The 20312-nt window shown below is 46.3% G+C and overlaps 1 pseudogene; it reads left to right on the top strand.

Annotated features, from left to right (window-relative positions):
- Positions 1-2100: 2100 nt before the first annotated feature.
- LOC125530606 (F-box protein At2g16450-like) lies at positions 2101-3258 on the top strand (annotated as a pseudogene).
- The last annotated feature ends 17054 nt before the right edge of the window (positions 3259-20312 follow it).

Genomic DNA, 20312 nt, shown 5'->3' with positions numbered 1-20312 from the left:
TTTGACTTTGCACAAAACTTATATACACACTAAAATAGACCGGAGGGAGTATTATTGTCCCGCTCACTTCTGATGAAACGAGCGATGCAAAGCTGTGGTTGTTTTCACTCAGCAACACTATGAAGGCTGGTCAGTTCGTTGAGGTACTAGTCACGTTATAGGCTTTTTGGTGGGTGAGGAGGAAGGCCATTCATGAAAGCAAGTTTCTGAGCCCGCTCTCCACCCACCTATTTATACAAAGGTACTTGGACGAAATTCGTGGCTGTGATTTTATGCAGAAGAAAGCGGGGGCTGCTTCATCATTTCCTTCCCAAAGACCTGCTCCAATTTAGAGATGGGTGCCGCCACCAGATGATGCTAGCAAGCTCAATGTGGATGGTGCAGTAGCAAAAACTGTAAACAAGGGAGCAGTGGCAGTTATTTGCAGGGAGGCCCCAGGCAACTATATGGGAGCATCGGCAATGGTGCTCGATGGAGTACTTGACCTGGAGCTCCTTGAAGCACAAGCGTCCAGAGAAGCGCTAGCGCTGAGTGGGACTTGATGCTACGCAATATCTGGATCGCGTCTGATTGTCTGAGAGCGTCAAGGAGATAAATTTGGGATAAGCGTTTTGAGATTACTGCATGATCGTTAAGGAGTTTAATTCTCGAAAGCTTAGTTTTAAGGCATGTGAAATATGCCATGAACGGCGTGAGCAAAATTTTGTATCTCATAGATTGGCTAGGATGGCAACAACTTTAGAGGTTGGACGCTATGTTTGGTTGACGGCAGCCCCGCCGAACCTGTGTATCCCTCTATCTTTAGCCATCTGAAATAAAAGACGCCATTGAAGAACCCTAGCTTTCTGCCTCCCACCGGCGCCGGCGCCGGTCCATCCCGTCTCCGGTGGCCCTATGGCCATGGAGGCGGAGTGGATCTCGGCCCTTGCCGTTGGGAGGGCTCCGTTTTTAGATCTTTTTTTGAGCTTTGTTAGGGTTTGTGTCCTGCTCAGGAAGGCGAGACGGTGGTGGCTCCCTGAAGATGGAATAAAGGTCTCCCCGCCTAGCCCCCGTTCCGGTGATGCGTCTTGCATCGTTGGTGGGCGTGTGGATTTGTGTCTCCGGCAAATCTGTCTTTGGTGGATTTGCTCGGATCTGTTCGTCGTTCGTCTTCGTTCGTGTGTTTTTAGGTTGGATCCTTTTTATCTACACTTTTCATCTGCGGCGGTTGCTGTTTTGGTGCGTTGGTTCTACGGGGCCTTAGCACGACGACTTCCCAACTGTCTACTACAACAAGGTTTGCCCGGCTCCGGCGAGGGAGGGGCGATGACAGCGGCGCGCCTTCGGCTCGCTTCAGTGCTTGTAGTCGTCGTTAGGTGGTCTACGGATCTGGATGTAATTTTTATTATTTCTAGTTTCCGTTGTACTATCATGATTGAAGATGAATATATTGAAAGTTTTTTAAAAAAAACGGCATTCTTCTAAAAAGAAAGTTGGTGCCTTGGAAATCTGCACTGAACTAGCTCCTCCCAAGACTCCATCTCACGCAGGGGTCCTCCCAGCACAAGTATACAAGTATGAAGGACAAGTCTCTTGGCGGTGGCACCTAGGGTTCACCCTAGGTCCATGAGGTACACCAGCATCGAGGGGGTTCGTCCACCCTGCCTTGGACGACAGCCGCCCGGGGACGCTGGTTGTAGTTGTGCCGCCTTCGGGGAAACTCACTCATCGCGGTGGACACCGGTGCCCGAGGATGTGGCCAGCGGCGGCAATGGCGGGAGGGATACTGTCGTGGGCATAAGAGGTGCTGGTAGAGATAGCAGCGTGGAGTAATGAAGGAGGAGGACAACGGGTACGTATATAGGTCCAACGGACAAGTATGATTAGATCACGAGATCAGACGACTTTATATATCCAGTACAAGTCTCGAAAAATAAAAATAAAAGTATAGCGTCCACCGTAGCCGCCCTAAACTAAGGTACCTTTCCTGACTCACCACGGCGAAGATCGCAACCACCGACTATATGGTCGATGATTTCCTAGCCAGATCGAGGATTTCCTCTCTCCTATTGCAGATCCCTGTCCCCGTGTCCCCCGCCTACTCCCTCTAGATTCAGCTCCATGGAGGCGGAGACGGAGATGGAGAGGAGTCTCGAGAAGAAAGCCAAGTCGGGACTGTGCAGCCATCCGGTGGCAAGGGCGGAGGCGGCCGCGCTGTTCACCGACGACCTCATCCTGGAGATCCTCTCCTGCCTCCCCGCTAGATCCGTCCACCGCTTCAAGTGTGTCTCCATACTCTGGCGCGACCTCATCGCCGACCCCACCAACCGCAAGAAGATGCCCCAGACCCTTGCCGGCTTCCTCTACACGTCCTTCAACGGCAGCGGGTATCGCCACCACTTCGCCAGCGTCTCCAGCGGCACAGCTCCGTTCGACCTTTCCCTTCCTTACCTGCAGCTTAACAAGTACAAGGACATGGCCCATGGACACTTGCAACGGTCACGTTCTCTACCGCGGCTGCACCAAGAAGGCGGCCCCTTGGGATTGGGCAGAGGATGATTGCCGTTTTGTGGTGTGCAATCCCGCCACTAGTAAGTGGCTCGAGCTGCCCCCTAAGCCTTCGGCGCCGGCAATCAGATATAGCCATACTCCAGCGCTGGCTTTTGATCTGAGAGTCTCGTCGCATTTCCACGTTCTTCATTTTGAGGAGGACTATCTGGCAAATTATATGACAGGAGTGGGATGGTTGAGAAAGCGGCGCCGTTCTTCAGGTGTAAATGTGTCTTTGTTGGCGGTATGATGTATGTGATTGGCGAGCTGGAGGACATCAGCACCGGCAACGAGTATGTGGTGGTGGGGGTGGACGTGGAGGGGAAAGAGTGGAAGACTATCCGTGTGCCGTACTGTTCGGGATTTTGTATGATTGGATTGTCGCAGGGATGCTTACACTATGCTGTAGCTACCTATGAAAGCTTAGTTCCTGAGATAACACTTTGGTGCCTCAAGGATTGTAACAATAAAGAATTCGTCCTGAAGCATACCGCCAGCATGGATATGCTTCTGTGCATGACTAGGATGAAGTACAGGGTTGTTGGGATTCATCCAGATTGCGACACCATTTTCTTGTTTTCGTATGGAGGTGCTACCTTGGCAACGTATGATATGCGACATCAGAAAGTTAGTTGTATTCTTAATCTTGAGAACATGAACAGCACACAACGATTTCTACCCTATGTTCCTCTCTTCTTAGAGCCATTAGCAGATGCAGATGGGCAGTAGTTTCTTACTTTCAAAGTTCAAACAACCCTTGTGCAAGAATTGGCTCCTCTGTCGGCTGAATTATTTGTCTATGTAATCCGCTTGAATCATGCCACTCAATTGTCTGGTACTCACACTCCTGCTTACTTGATTTGCAGTTCAGAGCCAATGCCTGGTAAGCCTACAGCTTGAGCATAATGTCATTTTCAAAGGACATTGTTACTCTTGTTCTTGTTTACCTAGAACTTGCTGGCTGTTGTTCTGGACATGTATTAGTTCCACGGGGCTTAATTATATTGTAATCAGCTTTCTTTTCCATAACAGTCAGTTATTATGATTATCCTAAATCTTAGTGCAGATTGTCAATCTGGGTAGTTTATTGAAAGGTTCAATCATACTGGTCAGAAAGAAGTATACTTTTCACCCCCAAATCCCATCCAATGGAGCCATAACCCCCTCAACTCGAATTTGGTATGATTTCAACCCTAAACATGTCAAAACCGGATTAATCAAGCCATGAGTGGTTTCATACCACAACGAAAGTGGTTTTGCAGCGCATGGTGGTGATTAGGCACTGATGTTTTGGTGACATGGCGTTGAGGTGGCAGTTGCTCGGGAAATTAACTCCGTACCTCTTCCACGAAGACATCCTCACCTTCGTCCTCCTGCTTGTATTGCTTCCTCTAGCGTACATTGCCATCACTGCCTCCTCCGCTGGCCCGATTGCCACCATAGATCGTGATAAAGGCGAGCTAGACAAGTGCCCTAGCGCACCAACGCTGTACATCGTTCCTCTCGCACGGCATGTTCAGTAAGTCGCTGTGGCTGTCCACCTCCATGTCGCGCGCATGGCACTAGCGCCGTCGTGAACTACATGCAAGTAGATGCCCTGGATTGTGTCCAGCGCCATGTACAGTCTGCACGTCCTATACGACATGTGGCTGTAGCTCGCGGATGGCACTGCTTCTCAGACATGCCGGTGTGGTTCCGGTCGCAGGGATGACGCATGCCGGGAAGTTATGATCAAGGGTGTCCGTGCCCACGGTGGTGATCCAGGCCGTCATGTAGGAGACTATCGAGCTCCAGGCCCGACGTTCCCGACACAGCATGACACCAGGACGTTATGCTCCACCGCAGAGAATGTGTTGATGGCGCCGTTGTTCCGCGTGTAGTCGACAGGAGCCATCGCCAAGCGAGAGTGAGCTCACGTCGGAGCCGCAGCGGCGTCCATAAAGGTGAGGAAGTCCGAGTCACTAATATGAATCTGCCGCCTGGCCAACAGACCTTGTCCGTACCATGCACGTGCTCTTCCACAGTTCCACGTTGATGACACCTCGCCGAGGTCCGTGTCGTCACAGGTCTCGCCCTCACCTCAGGCACCGGTGTCAGATACATCTTTTTTTGTGCGGATACCAGTGTCGAACACGTCGACAAGGCGACGACAATGTCTACCGCCGTGCCGGACTGTGAGAACAAGTCCTCGTTCCCGGTGAGGCTGAGGAAGTCAGGTGTCCGCATGGTGTGCAGGACTGCAGGTCATACCGTGTCTCGGGGTTCACGGCCAAGACGCCATTCATGGCCACTATGTCGTTGACCTCTCGCTCATTGAGCTGCAGGTAGAAGCCGTGCAGGACGGTATCGCCCGTGGACAGTGCGCATTGATGATTGGCCACGCCATTGCTTAGTTATTGTCAAAATAGCTGAAACCACCTGCAAAACCACTTTTGATGTGGCATGAAACCACTCAGGGCTAGATTAACCCGGTTTTGATATGTTTAGGGTTGAAATCATACCAAATTCGAGTTGAGGGTGTTATGGCTCCATTGGAGGGGATTTGAGGGTGAAAAGTAAACTTCTTTCTACTGGTTACTAGGGTGATGTCTTGTCGACCTGTAGGCAGGGCCCTCTGCAGAATGCACCTAGGTTCCTGGGCCGTGGGGGAAAGGCGGCCCTTTTCGGGGCCGTCGTTGGCGGACGCAGGGTTCGAGGGCGTGGAATTTTAAAGTTCCATCGCGCTTTACCGTGTCGCACAAGTGGGGCTCGAGCGCAGGTCAGCCGGGTCTGCGACAGCAGCAGGAGCTGACGGGGGCAAATCACTGCTTTTTCTCGATAGCGAATCTGGGATCTCACTGATGGAGGACTGGTCGTTGGTGGCCCTGCCCCGGTTGGGTTGTCCCCCTGCGCGCACGGCGATATGCGAGACTCGGTCTCCACAGGCCGGGCAGCAGGAGGGTTGTGGTTTGGCGCCAATGGACAGGAGCCAGCTGGCGAGTTGGGTTGCACCATTTCTTGAGTGGGCATCTCGGTCGACCTGGGATCCGCCGCGGCTGCACCTTTTACCAGCGTGACCTGAATCCTTGCACACTTTTTCTTCCCTCGCGCTTTCCTCTTTTGGCTCTTCGACAAGGGAGGCGGGCCCCAGACTGAGTGGGCCATGCGTCCATGCATCTGGCAGACCCCTGTACGGGCGGTGGCGCCAACTCAATCGTGGCGGCGCAGGACGCAGGCCAGCCGGGGTCGGCCGCCTTGCCGTCGACACGCTGGCGGCTGTCGGAGCGTGTCAAGCCGGTCGAGTCGACCACCATGCCGTCGGCGCGTCCATCATGTGTGGCAGCCGTGCGGCGGCGCTTTCGGCCACGGCGTCGTTGATGACCGCGCCCAGGGCCATGGCCAGCGGCATCGTTGCCGTAGCCACTAGCGTTGTCGGCACTGTTGGCGGCTACAGTGGCTGCATCTGCCACGCGGGGCAGGGGTTCAGACCTGGTGAGCCGGACGGAAATGGGGTACTCGAGGGTGCGGACGACAGGAGGCAGACCGGGTGGTCGGCGGGAACTTCCTCAACAATATCCGGGATGGCCTCACGGCGAATGGTGGCCTGGTCTCGCACGCGCCCAGTGAGTCAGAATGTGGCGAGGTCAGCGCGGGAGCGCGTGTCCGGATGCAGCTGCTCGATCCAGCAGCCAGCCCCCAGTGTCGCTCTGCCTTGTCATGTTTTGATCATCTTGAGATTGGAGGTTCAGGAATGCTAGGATTTAGGTTGCGTTTGGTCTGGTACATAGTGCCATGCTAGCTTAGTTAACCTAACTAAACCTTTTTGTGTTAACTGATAAGTCAGGTAGCTAACATTTTAATCCTGTTTACATAACTGGGTTTGGACAAGAATTGGTACCCTTTGTTGTATATTTAAGTTCGTCGCTCTGTTTGTACTTCTTTTCTTGTCTTTGTTGTGATCTCACGGCTGGGTTCAGGTCAATCATGGCCTAAAAGTCTGAAACAAATAAAAGTTGTGAATAAGAACATCCCTTTTTCCATTCAGCTTGCGTGACCGGCAAAACAGTTGAAACAGACAGAGATGCCCGTTGTTGTACACAATAGTTTTCTGATTGGGTTAGCATGCAGGTTTGGAAGTCAAATACACTAGAGTGATTAATATATGCAGAGATAACCAGAGTGTTGTGGAGATCAGGACTCTGTTGTACGTTGCTTGGAGGACATGCAATTTCCTGAAACTAAAACTGTTAACCTAGTTGAATGGGGTTTTCACAGACAGACTGAAACTTTGCTTTATGATATTTTTCTTTGATAAAAGGGAGCTTGCCTCTCCGATTTCACATAAAGAAATCAATCGTTCACAGGCTCCAGGACTAACAACACAACAGGGGCAATCTGACGATGATACGTTGGAGAAGGGATCCATCCCTCCCCCTGCCACATACCATCCTGTCAGGATTGGTAAACCCTAACGCCATGCAACGATAAGGAAACCCAACATAACTAGTCTTCGAGTTACTACTAGCTATTACATAACTGGAATGGAGTCATAACCATCAAGGCTAGAAGTTCAGATCGCACGCCGGAAGGAACAGAAAGGAGAAAAACAGAAGAGCAAAAAGGCAGCACAGAGAAGATGAGCTTCAGCGTAGTTTGATCTTCAGGAGCCTCCAAGTCTTGGAACTCCAGTCGCCCATCCACGCGTCGCCTTGAAGATCTCCGTGGCCACCTGCTCAACTTGATTTAGGCCCTCCTTCATGCGATCTATTCTTTCTTGGTTTTTCTGCAACATACACCATTCATGCAAGTTCTTAATAATCAGATTTAAAGGAACACAGGGATCAGTAACCTTGTGATTATCAAAGAATGATCTGTTTCTCAGTTTCCACATCGTCCAAAGCATTGCCGAAATACCAACAGTCATAAGGTTCTTATCATTCTTCTCAAATTTAGCTAGCCACCTGCCAAATATGTCATTAATTCTATATGGAACATCATGTATATTAAAGGAGAATTTCATAACCATCCATAGACCATAGCATTTTAGCCACTGAACAGTGTACAAATATATGTTCAATGTATTCCTCTCTCCCGCAAAAGGAGCATTTTGTATCTCCCTGCCAACCTCTTTTCTTCAAGTTTTGTTTGGTAAGAATACTTTTCCTTAGCAGTAACCATATAAAAACGTTAACCCTAGGGGGCATTTTCACTTTCCATAGAAATTTGTACGGCTATTGCATTCCATTTTGAATCATGTATCTATAGCACGTTTTGACAGTGTATTTTCCATCCCCAGATAGGGTCCATTTAATCTTGTCTTGGGCTTCATCAAGTATCACACTCTAATTTTATCAACTCCTTTTTTCAAAACACAGGCCACTGATTTCTCTTTATCAAAGCATATATTATAAATGCGTGGATAACTATCTTTTAAAGCTTTGGGGCCAATCCACCAATCTTCCTGGAATCTAGTATTTTCCCCATTACCAATTTCAAATTTACATAAGGAGAAGAAAAGGTTTTTGTGTTTCAGCATTTCCCCCCAAAATTGTGAGTCCCCTTTTTTACTTTTCACACTTGTAAGGCAATTATCTTTAACATATTTTTTCCTCGGGATCCCCTGCCACACTCCTTCTGTGTTATAAATTTTCCACCACCATTTGCACAACAGAGCTTTATTCATAAGAGCTAAATTAGGAATACCTAGACCACCCATATCTTTTGGTTTACAAACCTCTTCCCATTTCACCAAGTGATATTTTTTCTTATCATTACTTTCCTGCCACAGCAGCCTAGCCCTGAAAAAGTTCATTCTTCTTTCAACTCCCACTGGTAACCAATAGAACGACATCACAAAGTATGGAATCCCAGTCAATGAGGATTGGATTAGGGTCAGTCTACCAGCACTAGCTAATAGCCTTCCTTGCCAAGTCCCACATTGTCCTTCCATTTTATTTTCATAAGGTTTCCAATCCTTATTCCTAATTCTTTTCTTGTTAATTGGGAGGCCTAAATATTTCATTGGTAGTTCACCCACACGGCATGTGAAAATTCTGGAGTATTCCTGTTTTTTATCTTCAGCTGCCCCAAATAAGAAAATCTCACTTTAGTGAAAATTAATTTTCAAACCAGACATTTGTTCAAACAGACATAGTATGTATTTTAAATTGCAGGCACAATCATAATCATCTTGCAGCAGAAAAATAGTGCCATCTGCATATTGTAGCATATTAATCCCTCCCTCTATTTTATCAGCCAGCAGACCTTTGATCAGCCCCACTTTTCGTGCATTATCCATCAGGATAGCTAGAGCATCAGCTGCTAGATTAAACATTAGGGGGATAGAGAATCGCCTTGTCTTAGCCCTTTATGGGTCTGAAAATAAGGCCCATAATTTTCATTGACCTTGACACACACACTTCCACCTCTAATAGTACTCATCACCCAATCTATCCATTTATCAGGGAAGCCTTTCCATTTTGGCATTTGTATCACAAAAGGCCATTTAATTTTGTGATACGCTTTTTCAAAATCTACTTTCAGTAACAGAGTGCTCTGTTTTTTATGCCAACAGCAGCCTAAACATTTGCCACAGTGAGCAGAGTACTGAATCCCAGCTAGTATCCTACACAATCTTGGGTCCAAACTGTATAGTTTTTCCAGTTTTTTGGATCCAAACTGGTCTACTTTGTCTCTCCTTTTGCAGATAGCGCTGAACTAATTTAACGGGAAGAGAATACAAGCACTGATACGCGATTGTGAGAGCTTTCATGCAGGCAGCTTTTAGGATCACTCCAGACAAGGCCTCTCCTACAAGAAACGGCAGCAAAGATTCACAACAATAATAACTATGGAATACAAGCACTGATACGCGACTGTGCAGCAAAGATACCCAGTGTACAACACTGGGTATCTCTTTCTTGGGAGAACTCCAAGCTAAGGTCACCGCTGTGACTTTGGTTGCGATCCCTGTCCTAGTGGGAGGGGATTTCAACCTGATCCGCTCAGGAGTGGACAAAAACAACAGCAATATTAACTGGCCACGGGCGGCCATATTCAATACTGCCATCGCCTCAATGGCCCTTAGTGAAGTGGCGAGGTCGGGAGCAAGATTCACATGCACGAACAAACAACTAGACCCGGTCCGCTCGGTGTTGGATCGGGTGTTCATGTCGCCGGAGTGGGAAATCCTGTTTCCCCTCTGCTCCTTGGTGGCGGAAACCCGTATTGGGTCTGACCACGTTCCTCTGGTGTACACCTCTGGGGAGGATGGACTATGGCATAGCCCGCACTTTTTCTTCGAGACGGCCTAGTTGGAAACGCCAGGTTTCGAGGACGTCTTCACGGTGCGATGGTGGTCTTGCGTGCGACAGGTAGGTCCGCATAGGGGTCTGATGGAGTTCTAGAACGCGGTCGGGGGCCGTCTTCGAGCAAGCCTCAAGGGATGGGGCACAAACCAAGGGAGGAACGACAAAGCGCTTAAGGCGGCGCTCATCGAGGAGATCGCGCGGATTGATGTTGAGGCCGATGCGCACTCTTTCTCAAAACAGGAATGGGCACATCGCTATGCTCTCGAGGGGTAGGTCGAGGCGTTGCTGCATGCGGAGAAAGAGTATTGGTGACGCCGCGGTGGCCTGAAATGGACACTCAAAGGCAACGCCAATACTAAGTACTTTCATGCCTATGCTAACGCGCGCCATAGGAAATGTGTGATCCTCATATTACAGTCAGAACATGGGTTGTTGCTGTGACAAGAGGAGATCACGCACCACGTGTATGATTTCTACATCAATCTGATGGGGTCCTGCGAGGTGCAGCGAGCTGGCCTGCGCGCGGACGTGTGGGACGCCTCCCAACGAGTCCTGGACTACGAGAATGATGAGCCGGGTCTCGCCTTCCTCCCTAAAGAAATTGATGATGACCTGATGAGCATGAAATCGGACACGGCTCCGGGTCCGGACGGATGGCCGGTGGCTATGTTCAAGCGATTCTGGCCTCTCCTCAGAGGCCCAATCTTCAAGATTTGTAACGGGTTCATGCATGGGATGGTAGACATAGCGCGTCATAATTTTGGAGTCCTTTCTCTTATTCCTAAGGTCCCTGGGGCCGATAACATTAGACTTTTTCGCCCTATTGCGCTTATCAACGTTCCATTTAAAATTTGCGCGAAAGCGTCTTCAACGCACCTAGGCCCTATAGCGCATCGTACGATCAATCGCAACCAGTCCGCGTTCATACTTGAGGGCCCGCTTGCCCTATAGGAGATAGCTCATGAGCTCAAATGCACGAAGGAACTGGCCATTTTGTTGAAGCTAGACTTCGAGAAGGCGTACGACCGGGTAAACTGGGATTTCCTGCGTCAGGTGCTCATTAGTTGGGGGTTTTCGGCGGTTTGGGTTCATCGAGTAATGTGCTACCTCTTGAGCATGCATTGGTTTTACCTTGAAGAGGAAAGGGTGATGCAGCAAAATAGTGTAAGTATTTCCCTCGGTTTTGGAGAACCAAGGTATCAATCCAGTAGGAGGCTACACGCAAATCTCTCGTACCTGCACAAACAAATAAGAACCTTGCAACCAACGCGATAAAGGTGTTGTCAATCCTTTCACGGCCACATGCAAAAGTGAGATATGATAGAGATAATAAGGTAAATATTTTTGGTATTTTCATGATATAGATTGAAAGTAAAGATTGCAAAATAAAAGAACGGCGCTAGAAATCACACGTTGGCGGGAGATTAATATGATGGAAAATAGACCCGGGGTCCATAGGTTTCACTAGTGGCTTCTCTCAAGATAGCATAAGTATTACGGTGGGTGAATAAATTACTGTCGAGCAATTGATAGAAAAGTGCATAGTTATGAGAATATCTAGGCATGATCATGTATATAGGCATCACGTCCGCGACAAGTAGACCGAAATGATTCTGCATCTACTACTATTACTCCACACATCCACCGCTATCTAGCATACATCTAGAGTATTAAGTTCGTAAGAACAGAGTAACGCATTAGGCAAGATGACATGATGTAGAGGGATAAACTCAAGCAATATGATATAAACCCCATCTTTTTATCCTCGATGGCAACAATACAATACGTGTCATTTCCCTTTCTGTCACTGGGATCGAGCAACGCAAGATTGAAACCAAAGCTAAGCACTTCTCCCATTGCAAGAAAGATCAATCTTGTAGGCCAAACCAAACTGACAATTCTAAGAGACTTGCAAAGATAACAAATCATACATAAAAGAATTCAGAGGAGATTCAAATATTGTTCATAGATAATCTTAATCATAAACCCACAATTCATCGGATCTCCACAAACACACCCCAAAAAGAATTACATCGAATAGATCTCCAAGAGAACCGAGAAGAACTTTGTATTGAGATCCAAAGAGAGAGAAGAAGCCATCTAGCTAATAACTATGGACTCGAAGGTCTGTGGTAAACTACTCACACATCATCGGAGATGCTATGGTGTTGATGTAGAAGCCCTCCGTGATCGATTCCCCCTCCGGCGGAGCGCCGGAAAAGGCCCCAAGATGGGATCTCATGGGTACAGAAGGTTGCGGCGGTGGAAATAGGGTTTCGTGGTGCTCTCGGATGTTTTCGGGGTATATGAGTATATATATATAGGCAAATGAAGTCAGTCAAGGGAGCCACGAGGGGCCCATGAGGGTGGGGGCGCGCCCTCCTGCCTCGTGGCCTCCTCGTTTCTTTCTTGATGTGCACTCCAAATCTCCTGGATTGCGTTTGTTCCAAAAATAACTCTCCCGAAGGTTTCATTCCGTTTGGACTCCGTTTGATATTCCTTTTCTGTGAAACACTGAAATAGGCAAAAAACAGCAATTTGCACTGGGCCTTTGGTTAGTAGGTTAGTCCCAAAAATAATATAGAAGTGTATAATAAAGCTCATTAAACATCCAAAACAGATAATATAATAGCATGGAACAATAAAAAAATATAGATACGTTGGAGACGTATCAAGCATCTCCAAGCTTAATTCCTGCTCCGTCCTCGAGTAGGTAAATGATAAAAACCAAATTTTTGATGTGGAATGCTACCTAGCATATTTCTCAATGTAATTTTTTTATTGTGGCATGAATGTTCAGATCCGAAAGATTCAAGATAAAAGTTTAATATTGAGATAAAAATAATAATACTTCAAGCATACTAACAAAGCAATCATGTCTTCTCAAAATAACATGGCCAAAGAAAGTTATCCCTACAAAATCATATAGTATGGCTATGCTCTATCTTCATCACACAAAGTATTTAATCATGCACAACCCTGATTACAAGCCAAGCAATTGTTTCATACTTTTGATCTTCTCAAACTTTTTCAATATTCACGCAATACATGAGCATGAGCCATGGACATAGCACTATATGTGGAATAGAATGGTGGTTGTGGAGAAGACAAAAAGGAGAAGATAGTCTCACATCAACTAGGCGTATCAATGGGCTATGGAGATGCCCATCGATAGATATTAATATGAGTGAGTAGGGATTGCCATGCAACAGATGCACTAGAGCTATAAGTGTATGAAAGCTCAACAAAAGGAACTAAGTGGGTGTACATCCAACTTGCTTGCTCACGAAGACCTAGGGCATTTTGAGGAAGCCCATCATTGGAATATACAAGCCAAGTTCTATAATGTAAAATTCCCACTAGTATATGAAAGTGACAACATAGGAGACTCTCTATTATGAAGATCATGGTGCTACTTTGAAGCACAAGTGTGGTAAAAGGATAGTAGCATTGCCCCTTCTCTCTTTTTCTCTCATTTTTTTGTTTGGGCCTTTTTCTTTTTTATGGTCTCTTTTCTTTCTCTTTATTTTTATTTTTTAGTCGTAGTCTCATCCCGACTTGTGGGGGAATCATAGTCTCCATCACCCTTTCCTCACTGGGACAATGCTCTAATAATGATGATCATCACACTTTTATTTACTTACAACTCAATACTTGGAAAAAATATGACTCTATGTGAATACCTCCGACGGTGTACCGGGATATGCAATGAATCAAGAGTGACATGTATTAAAGAATTATAAAGGTGGCTTTGCCACAAATACAATGTCAACTACATGATCATGCAAAGCAATATGACAATGATGAAGCACGTCATAATAAACGTAACAGTGGTAAGTTGCATGGCAATATATCTCAGAATGGCTATAGAAATGCCATAATAGGTAGGTATCATGGTTGTTTTGAGGAAGGAATATGGTGGGTGTATGATACCGGCGAAAGGTGCGCTGTATTAGAGAGGCTAGCAATGGTGGAAGGGTGAGAGTGCGTATAATCCATGGACTCAACATTATTCATAGAGAACTCACATACTTATTGCAAAAATCTATTAGTTATCGAAACGAAGTATTACGCGCATGCTCCTAGGGGGATAGATTGGTAGGAAAAGACCATCGCTCGTCCCCGACCGCCACTCATAAGGAAGACAATCAATAAATAAATCATGCTCCAACTTCATCACATAACGGTTCACCATACGTGCATGCTACGGGAATCACAAACTTTAGAACAAGTATTTCTCAAATTCACAACTACTCAACTAGCACTAATATCACCATCTTCATATCTCAAAACAATCATAAAGAATCAAACTTCTCATAGTATTCAATGCACTTCATATGATAGTTTTTATTGTACCTATCTTGGATGTTCATCATATTAGGACTAATTTTATAGCCAAAGCAAACTACCATGCTGTTTTAAAAGACTCTCAAAATAATATAAGTGAAGCATGAGAGATCAATTGTTTCTATAAAATAAAACTACCACCATGCTCTAAAAAGATATAAGTGAAGCACTAGAGCAAAATTATCTAGCTCAAAAGATATAAGTGAAGCACATAGAGTATTCTAATAAATTCCAATTCATGTGTGTCTCTCCCAAAAGGTGTGTACAGCAAGGATGATTGTGGTAAACTAAAAAGCAAAGACTCAAATCATACAAGACGCTCCAAGAAAAACACATATCATGTGGTGAATAAAAATATAGCATCAAGTAAAGTTACCAATAGACGAAGACAAAAGAGGATGCTTTCCGGGGCATCCCCAAGCATAGGCTTTTGGTTATCCTTGAATTTTACCTCGGGGTGCCTTGGGCATCCCCAAGCTTAGTCTCTTGCTACTCCTTGTTCCATAATCCATCAAATCTTTACCCAAAAACATGAAAACTTCACAACACAAAACTCAACAGAAAATCTCATGAGCTCCGTTAGCGAAATAAAACAAACCACCACATTAAGGTACTGTACTGAACTCATTATTTATTTATGTTGGTGTTAAACCTACTGTATTCCAACTTCCCTATGGTTCATACCCCCCGATACTAGCCATAGATTCATCAAAATAAGCAAACAACACGCGAAAAACAGAATCTGTAAAAAAAAAGAGCAGTCTGTAGTAATCTGTATCAAACGTAAACTTCTGGAACTCCAAAAGTTCTAACAAATTAGGAAGTCCTGGGTAATTTCTTGATTAACCTACTGCAAAAAAAATCAACTGAAAAGCACGTTTCTGTGATTTATGAAAACTAATCTCGTGCGTGCAAAGTTTCTGTTTTTTACAGCAAGATCAAATGACAATCACCCACTAGCAGAAAAAGGGCCATTTGTCCCGGTTCATAAGGCCCATCTGTCCCGGTTGGGGAACCGGGACTAAAGGGTCGTTACTAATGCCCTAGGACTTTAGTCCCGGTTCTTATACTAACCGGGACAGATGGGCCTCCACGTGGCCGGTGCTGCGAGCCCAGGCAGGAGGCCCTTTAGTCCCGGTTTGTGGCACCAACCAGGACCAATAGGCATCCATGCGTCAGCTGCTCAGGGGCTAGGGTTTTTGTTTTTTTTTCTGAAAGGGGGTGGGGTGGGTTTGGGGGTTTTGTATGGTTTGTTAAGGTGTTTCATATATTGTGTCAGGTAGCTAATTAATTAATAGAGAGAAGTGTCCTCTCTTATCTCCGTGCTTGGTCGACGCTACGTACTATACGTATAGAGAGGCCCTCGACACTCTAGCTAGTAAGAAAATGAAGGAAACCATTAAGTACAGAAGTTCGTCATGCATACCGAGAGAAGTGATCGACCTCTCCTTCTCCGAGAGATTGGTTGAACAACAAGTTTTCGTATTATCTATCTGACGCTACTGGCTACATACATATACAATATGTAAGATGTCTTACAATCCCCTAGCATTTGAACTCAAGTTCCACATGGTATTCTCCGGCTTTATTGATGACGTGGTCAAGAAAGAATCCCGCCAATTCCTCTTGAATTGCTTTCATGCGATGTTGTGGTAGGAGTTCATTCCGCATCTACCATAACTAATTTGAAGAAGGGGGTCAATACATATATATGAATGAAACTCAACCGAAATGATGGTGTATTAAAATGAAATTGTGAATATTATTGCTTACGCACCTCATATTGTCTTTTAGAGTAGCCCCGCTTATCTTTATAAGTCGCGTTGTAGATGAACTCGCACACGTAATATCCACAGTAATCATTCCCTTGTTCCTGTCACAAGCACTTTACGAGAAATAGAGGTCAATCAAACTGATAATGAAGCATTATAAATGGCATTGATGAAAGTAGCTACGATCAACGGGAGATGCACGGAACTAGCTAGCTAGTAGTACTTACTTTCGGGTATTTATATCGCAGCTCCTTCGGCAGTCCCGGAGCTTCTGCGGTGAACTTTTTCCAAACCCTGCAAGACAAAGAAAATAATTATTACTTGAGATATCAGGAAATGAACAAAAAGTTGCCGATATGGTGCGATAATGATCGATTGAACTTGTTGAGAATTTTAGTCATGTCCGCATAGGTCTCGGGATCTTTTCGTCTCGAGTCTAAGACGGTTACTAGTCCCTGCTCAAGCTTAATCTCCAGGAGAATATAGTGGAAGCCGCGCACGCATGCATAAGTCATCAATTACATTACTATAACCTCGCTCGAGTAATAAGGGAAACCGAATATGCACACGACAGTAACACTCACTCGAAGTTGTAAGGAAAGAGTATTAAATCTTTGTTTTGATTTATTAGCAATGATTTGAGCAAGTTGGCCTCGACATCTTTGGCGCTCTTTTTAACCTGAAATTCATCTATGAGATTTGTGTTAATGAACCAATATCATACATTTCTGCTTTTCTGCAATCGACGATCTTCAATCTGCATAATATAGTGAGGATAATTATAAATACATGCAATGAAAGAGCTGAGCTATATATAGAGACTTAATGACAGAAGTAGTACTTACAGACAGTAGCAAGTGACCGTTAATTTATCGAGGGCCTTTTGATTGACGAACTAGAAGAACTCCTCAAATGGAACATACAACAGATCAATTCCAACGAGGAGGTGCTCCTCTTTAACTCTCAGATACAAAGTATTCGTCCCCCCAGACTCTCTGCAGGTTTTCATGTACCAATCATGGAATCTTCGCATAATCGTTGTTAGAGATTTTTCATCTTTGACGAGAGGCTTCCCGTACTCGTATCTGTGTTCATCCACCTCCAAGAAATCATAATGTACATCGTCGCGCAGGTAATCTCCAAGATTTTTATAACCGGGCACCATCCCTGGAGCATTAACTACGATGTCGCTAGACACATTGAGCGGGGGGCACGATTGGTTCGCTTGTTCGCCGAGCTGGGCAATTTTTTCCCAACTGCTCGTCGTTCTTTTAACCTTAGATCACTTCTAGTACTTCCCGACCGCTCCGCTTCGATATATACCTTTTCAGTAACGCGCTCATAGTTGGTTTTCGGCGGTGACTTTGGTAGTTTCCTCAAGGCATCGATAGTGCGCTTTGCTTTCACCGGATCTACCTTCTCTTCCGGAGGTGGATGTCTCTTTGCTTTCACCACTTAAAAGAAGTCGTTCACTTGGGCTTGACAGATCTCTGCGTTTTCCTGTTCGGTCTTCTCATATGGTAACTTCTCTAGAGGCTTGAGAGATGGACCGTATCTGTATTGCCTCCCGCCTCTGGCTGTATTGCTAGACGCCGGAGCAGACGGAGCGGCTGTGGCTGTCTTCTTTCGTGCTTGCTTACGAGGCGGAGGAGAAGGACTACGATGCGCCGGAGCAGCTGGAGCGGCGGCGGGTCTCTTCCGCCCTTGCTGACGAGGCGGAGAAGGAGGAGGCTGGCTGCTCGGGCGCGCCGGCGCAGGCGGAGAAGGAGGCGGAGTGCCGCCACGCGCCGAAGGAGGCTGAGTGCCCTGATCACTCGCCGGAGGAGGAGGCAGAGGAGGAGGCAGAGTGCCCTGACTCGCCGGAGGAGGAGGAGGAGGCGGAGGCGTCCAGTTCGGAAGGTTGGTGAGCTCCTTCCTCCATAGGCATGGAGTCTTCAGACAAGAACCCAGCCTAGTCTCCCCGTCACCAGTAGGGTGGACAAGCTGGAGGTCCTCAAATCCTTCTGTGATTTCATCCACCATCACCCTAGCATATCCTTCTGGAATCGGCTGGCAGTGAAAAGTTGCGCCAGGTTCAGGAGGTGCAACAGAGCCAACAGCCGCCTTGATTCCATCCACTGCGTCATAAGCTGGCAATGCTGAGACTCCGTGATAGCATCCACGGGGTAGCTAGCAGGAGCCGTGAAGATAGGCTGCCGAAGCAGCTCCGTGGAAGCCACGCTGCTTCTCGGCCAAGATGGCGGGTAGCTTCGGGTGTAGCTTCGGCAGGTCGCATGCTGTGAACTGCGTCTCGTTCCTCTAGCGCTTGTACCCTTGCGTGCAGCACCTATAGTTGGGTCAACTCCTTTTTCTTCTTCCTCTCACGGCGTTCGTAACTGCCTGCGTTGGGAAATCCAGCCTTCCACGAAAGGGATCCTGGCGTGCCTCATGTCCTCCCGGGGTGCTCAGGATTCCTGAGGGCCTCTGTGAGCTCGTCGCTCTCTCTGTCCGGAACAAACGTCCCTTACTGCGCTTTTTCGATATACTCCTGAAGCTTCTCGATGAGTGTGTTCAGCTGCTCGTTGGTCCAAACGCACTTCCCTATGACAGGGTCGAATTTTCCCCCAACCCCAAAGAACCAAGTCCTGCAATGGTCTGGCCAGCGTCACGTATCAGGTTCGATCCCTTTATCAATGAGGTCATTCTAGCCTCGTCCCACAACAGCCGGGCTTTCAGGTAGCCACCTGACCCCGTGCAATGGTGATGCTTCTTCTTTGCAGCATTTTTCTTTTTTGTCGCCGACATCTTCACTGCTCTCTCAGATTTCTTTTTGGTGACAAATGCGGTCCACTGCTCTTTGATCTTCTCAAATCGGCCGATAAATTCTGGAGTCTTGTCTTGGTCGACAAACGATGATTTCAGCTCATTCTTCCACCTCCTGCATAGCTCAACCATCTTCTTAAGAGCATAAGCCTTGATCATTGGCTTTTTAACTGGATTCTTTGGATCCTCCTCCAGGGGCGGAGCCAGGGTGAAAACTGAGAGGGGGCAAAGATGTATAGGGATTTTTTTAGGGAGATAGTGTAAGAACTAATGGCTAAATCATTTATAAAAACTAGCGACACAACTACACAAGCATACATATAGTGCCTAAGAAGAATAAAATATCATATATTTCCTTATAATATAATTTCATCACACATAATTACGATAAGCTCATCGCCAAAGTAAAAGTAAACTAATCATGACCTGGTAAATTGAGAAATATCAATATGCCATTTTTTAGTCTTGAATACAATTTATGGCATGCAATTTGTAAGAAGAAAACATGTAAAATTTAGTGAGAAATAATCTTGAGCACATCACCTCATTCTGTTTTGTCCCACTCACGATTTTTTCCATGGAATTGTATAAATATCACCTCATTAGGGATAATATCCAAAATTTTCTTTTCTACAAAGCAAAGGAAATATGTACTTCTCTTTCTTTTAGATGGATTCGTAGAAAGTTAGTTCAAATCAACAAAATTCATGGGTGTTGCCAGTTGTAGATTTTGCCAAAAAAAATCTCTTCATTTAGCTCCCCGTATCAATGGTGTTTTGGTCGACCAGGCGTCAACATAGTTGTTTTTCCTTATTTTCTCTTCATTTTTTTCTTTTAGTTTTTGACCTAGTTTCCCTTTTGATAAAACACACCACCATGTCTTTTTTTTCTTTACCCGATCTATATGAAATCGCAGAAGCACCTTGCTTGAATCGTCAAAAGTAAAACTCACTGATTTCCAACATGAAAATTGGATACGAACACTAATTTAAAAATTGGAACAGAAGATTGTAAAGATGAACTGAACCTAGGGCTAGGGCTGACCTTTGATCAATTAAAGGCGCAAGGAGCAAAGAACGGCCACCGGCTGGGCAGCGTGTACATACTTAGATCGACGGCGATTACCGGAGATCGAAGGCGAGCTGGCGAGGGCGCGTCACATCTCGTCTGGCCGACTGGGCGGAAGAGACAGGTCACAGGCGGCGGCTCGCGTCCGGACTCCGGCTCACGCGATTCACGAGCGGAAGGCGACGCTTCCGCGTACGGAGTTTTGCGAAGCCTGCCTGCTGGTAGTTCGTACGTGTCCAAGCCATATGGGCTGACTTGTTTCTCTTTTTCACATACGGGCTTTGTTTGGAAAATAACCAGAAAAAAATAAACGAGTTGGGGCAAAGAGTATGGGTTGAGTGGGGGCAAGGCCTTATACTATGGCCCTAGTATTAAGGGGGGCAAAAATCGAGTGGGGGCATTAGCCCCCACTGAGCTCAACGTGCGTCCGCTAAGGTAGCAGGCTCTGCATCGATTCCGCTCTGAGACGAGGTATACTCCCTCCGTTCCATTATAAGGTAGCAGG

This window comes from Triticum urartu, chromosome 7A (genome assembly GCF_056163025.1).
Source record: "Triticum urartu cultivar PI428250 chromosome 7A, HENAU_Tu73, whole genome shotgun sequence".
Classification (NCBI taxonomy): domain Eukaryota; kingdom Viridiplantae; phylum Streptophyta; class Magnoliopsida; order Poales; family Poaceae; genus Triticum; species Triticum urartu.
This window is presented reverse-complemented; position numbering and strand designations above follow the sequence as displayed.